Source organism: Camelina sativa, chromosome 3 (genome assembly GCF_030686135.1).
Source record: "Camelina sativa cultivar CO46 ecotype springtype chromosome 3, ASM3068613v1".
Lineage (NCBI taxonomy): Eukaryota > Viridiplantae > Streptophyta > Magnoliopsida > Brassicales > Brassicaceae > Camelina > Camelina sativa.
The window spans coordinates 18,110,762-18,114,456 of NC_141882.1; the positions used below are offsets into that span (position 1 = coordinate 18,110,762).

The 3,695-nt window shown below is 40.6% G+C and overlaps 1 non-coding gene across 1 annotated transcript; it reads left to right on the forward strand.

Moving 5' to 3' along the window:
- Nucleotides 1–928: 928 nt before the first annotated feature.
- Nucleotides 929–1,035, forward strand: LOC147947079 (small nucleolar RNA R71). Its single transcript, XR_015595596.1, has one exon. It is a non-coding gene; the product is annotated as a small nucleolar RNA R71 (small nucleolar RNA).
- Nucleotides 1,036–3,695: the final 2,660 nt, after the last annotated feature.

The window sequence follows — 3,695 nt, forward strand, 5'->3', positions numbered from 1 at the left end:
GAGCTCAGGTGCGAGCTCCAATTGCTTGTTACAAACATCACTTGGGGCTTCAGTAACTAATGAATTCCCCCAAACTTGAACTGCACTGTCCTCAGTGGCTTCTTCCTCATGAACTTGAATGGCTTTGGCTGTGAACTCCCTTGGATTTTGGACAGATTTTCCAGGGAGTTGGTTGGGTTTTGGAGCTGAAGAAGAGGCTATGTTACTCTCCATGTACTTAACTCTGGAATTCAGACCCTCAAACTTCATATTCAGATCATTGTATTGAGATGTGAGCCTTTGGTTTAGCTCAGCAAACTGTTTGGCTTCCTCTATCTTCCCTTGTGTTTGACCAATCAACAGCTGTTGTACCATGGCTCTAAGGTCTTGTTCCTGGCCTTGGTTAGTCTGAAACCCTGGTGGGGGACACAACTGGGGCTGGAACACCTGTTGCTGTTGTTTGGGGACATAGTTTTGGTGCTGTTGAGGCTGTTGAGGAGGGTAGACTTGATCTTGTGGGTTGGCCACATTTGTGCTCCTATAGGACAGATTATTGTTCCTAAACCCTCCTTGGTTATAACCCTTGAAACCTCCTTGGTTTTGCATATAGCATAACTCAGCAAACTCATTCTCTCCCTCTTGAGCTGGAGGCTCCTCTTCACTAACAAAGTGAATAGACTTTTGCTGACTTAGCAAGATCCTATCAAGCTTTTCATTCACCATTTTCAGATCCTTCTTGTACTTGTCTTCTTGATCAGTTGATGATGACCTTATGGTTCTGTCATAGTCCTCATTGTAGTTCCCATCAGACTGTGCAAGGTTCTCTACTAACTCCCAGCCTTCTTCCACATTCTTATTGAGGAAGTTTCCAATGGAGGCTGTATCAAGAAGCATTCTGAACTTGGGAAGCACTCCTCTATACAATGTGCTCAACAAAGACTCCACACTGAAACCATGGTGAGGACACTGAGTTTGGTATCCCTCGAATCTCTCCCAAGCTTCACAAAAGCTTTCATTACTCCTTTGAGCAAATCCAGAGATCTCATTCCTTAGTCTTGCTGTCCTAGCATTGGAGAAAAACTTGGCCAAGAAAGCCTTCTTGCATGCATCCCAAGTAGTGATTGCACCAGTAGGGAGAGTCTTTTCCCATAAATGAGCCTTGTCCCCAAGTGAGAAAGGGAACAACCTCAGCTTGAAACCATCTTCACTTACTCCATTGATCTTGGTAAGACCACAGATTCTGTCAAACTCATCAAGATGATCTAGTGGATCCTCCATAGGCAATCCATGGAATTTATTGGCCTGAATCATTGAGATCAATCCACTCTTGATCTCAAAGTTGTTGTTGGCAACAGTTGGTGGCACAATGCCAGCTCGTTTGTTGTGAGTGTTGGGTGCATCTCCAACACCAATGTTCCTTGGTCTCTGAACCTGATCCTGTTGATCCATAGCTACTATAACCTCTTGTTGTTGCTGAACAACTCTCCTTTGCTTAGCTCCTAAACTCTTGGTATTGTTGTTGATGTTGTCAATAGGCCTAAGAAGATTGTCCTTTCCTTTAGACCTTGTGTGCATTAACAGACACAAACGATTTTTGCTAGGCAAGCGACTGAGCACAGGCTCAAGTAGGAGGTCAAGTCGACTGGAAAATGATGGTTATAGAGATCTGGCTTCTGGCTCGAGCAGGTGCTCGATCACGACACGGTCGAGTGGTGGTCGAGTGACTGGTTGAGTGGTACCTGAAATGGAACTTCAACCCAGAAACAGAAGATTCGAGTACAGCAACCTCACAAGCGTATAAAAAAACTTAATCTTAGACGAATATGGATCCTAAATGTCACAAAAACACACTCAAATGGGCAACGGCGCCAAATTGAAACATGGTTTCTATAGTGGTGTGAATGATGATGTATGCAATGGTGAGATATGAATGGAATGATGGATGGGTGTTTCAATTCCCCTTATGCTATTGCAGTACAAGAGGTATCAATCCTAAATGAGTGTTTGTGAACAATTAAGATATGCATATGAATCTAAGTTAAGACAAATGTAAAGATTGTTTGTCACTAACAATCCTAGGAAGAAAATGTAAAATGCAGAAAATAAACTACAAGAACTAACAACTAGATGCAAATGAAACTAAATGATTGAAACAGTGATAAAGCAAGAACAGAAACAGAGACTACTGCTAATGAACTAATGCAAGATAATTAATGAACTGAAAACTAAATGTATGCAACTGGAATAAAACAGGAATGAAACAAGACAAACACAAATCATAGACACAGAGTTCTGGGGATGAACTCGAGCAGCACTCGACCGAGTGTAGGTCGAGCGGGTGGTCGAGCTAGACTAGACGCAGAAACAGAGCAATGCAATAAAAACAGAGTAATGCTAAATCCAATCAAACAACAAGCAAGCAACATGATTAAGACTAAGATTTCAATAAACAAAGAAGGTCCTGAGAATGGATTCATGGGATGGACTAATCATTGTGGTTATCTAACTTGGTCAACAAATCTCAAGCAAACTTTGAGCTAACCTCTAGACATATTAATCTAAGACAAGTTTCTCCCACTCTCATGGTCAAGAAACAATCAAACCTATGCAATTCTAGACTTGTTCTCACACAGTAAAGAATCTACACAAGCAGGCATTAAGCAATACATCTCAAACCAAACAAGACCTCTAATCTCTTAGCAAGCCTAATGGTAAGCTCTAGATCTAGCCTTATCTATGCTTCCTAAATATTGGTGTGATGCTAAGAAGCTTGAAATCAGACTCTACCCTCTCAGATATAGAATCAGCATTAAGATCATCTACCCTAGAAGAGATCTACAACAATCAAGCTTGACCAAGTCACACAAACCACAAGATCAATCCATCCTAACCCATCCTCAAGATCCTAAGGAAACTAATCACAACAATACATGATGATCAAAGTCAAAAACCCAGAAAATATTGAAACTTGCATTATTAGAAAGATTAAACAAAGATCTTCAATATTGATGAAAGGATGAAACTCAAATTCTCAATATATTGAAAGTTATAGAACCAACAAAATATAAGAATCTAGTCTTCTTTCATAAGGAAGTACAAGATCTTAAAAATAAAAATGCAAAAGGAATAAAACTAAAAAAGGTAAAAACTAGGTTTAGGGAATATCTAAAAAGTTGCACACTTTGGTGGCTGCAAGTACAAGGCCTTATATAGGTGAGGAGGTGGAAGCCCTAAAAATAGAAAAAGTCAAAGTAGTCAACGGCTTGGTCAACTCGACCAGTGCTCGGTCGAGTCCATGGTCGAGCTGGCTTCTCTCGTGCACACTCCACTCGGTCGAGTCCATCTACCCACTCGGTCGAGTGCTTGGTCGAGTTGGACTCTGGACCTTGGTTCTTCAGCCTTAACTCTCTTGCTTTCCCTTCAAGATTGCTTCACTTCTCCTCAGGATTGTTTCCATGCTCCTTCAGCTCCAAAATCACCTGTTTATGCATGAAAAGATGCAAATGCAATGCAACTAAACTCTAATGCATGATTAGTCCTAAAGCTACACAATAATGATGAAAATGGCTAGCAAAAGATGTGAATAAACTAAGGGAAAACATGGTAAAATATATGAACATCATTAGACAACACTTAAACCCGTTTTATCCCAAAACAGGATTAAACCAAGAAAACAAGCTAAAACTGAGAGAAAACATTGATTCGAAGCAGTAAAA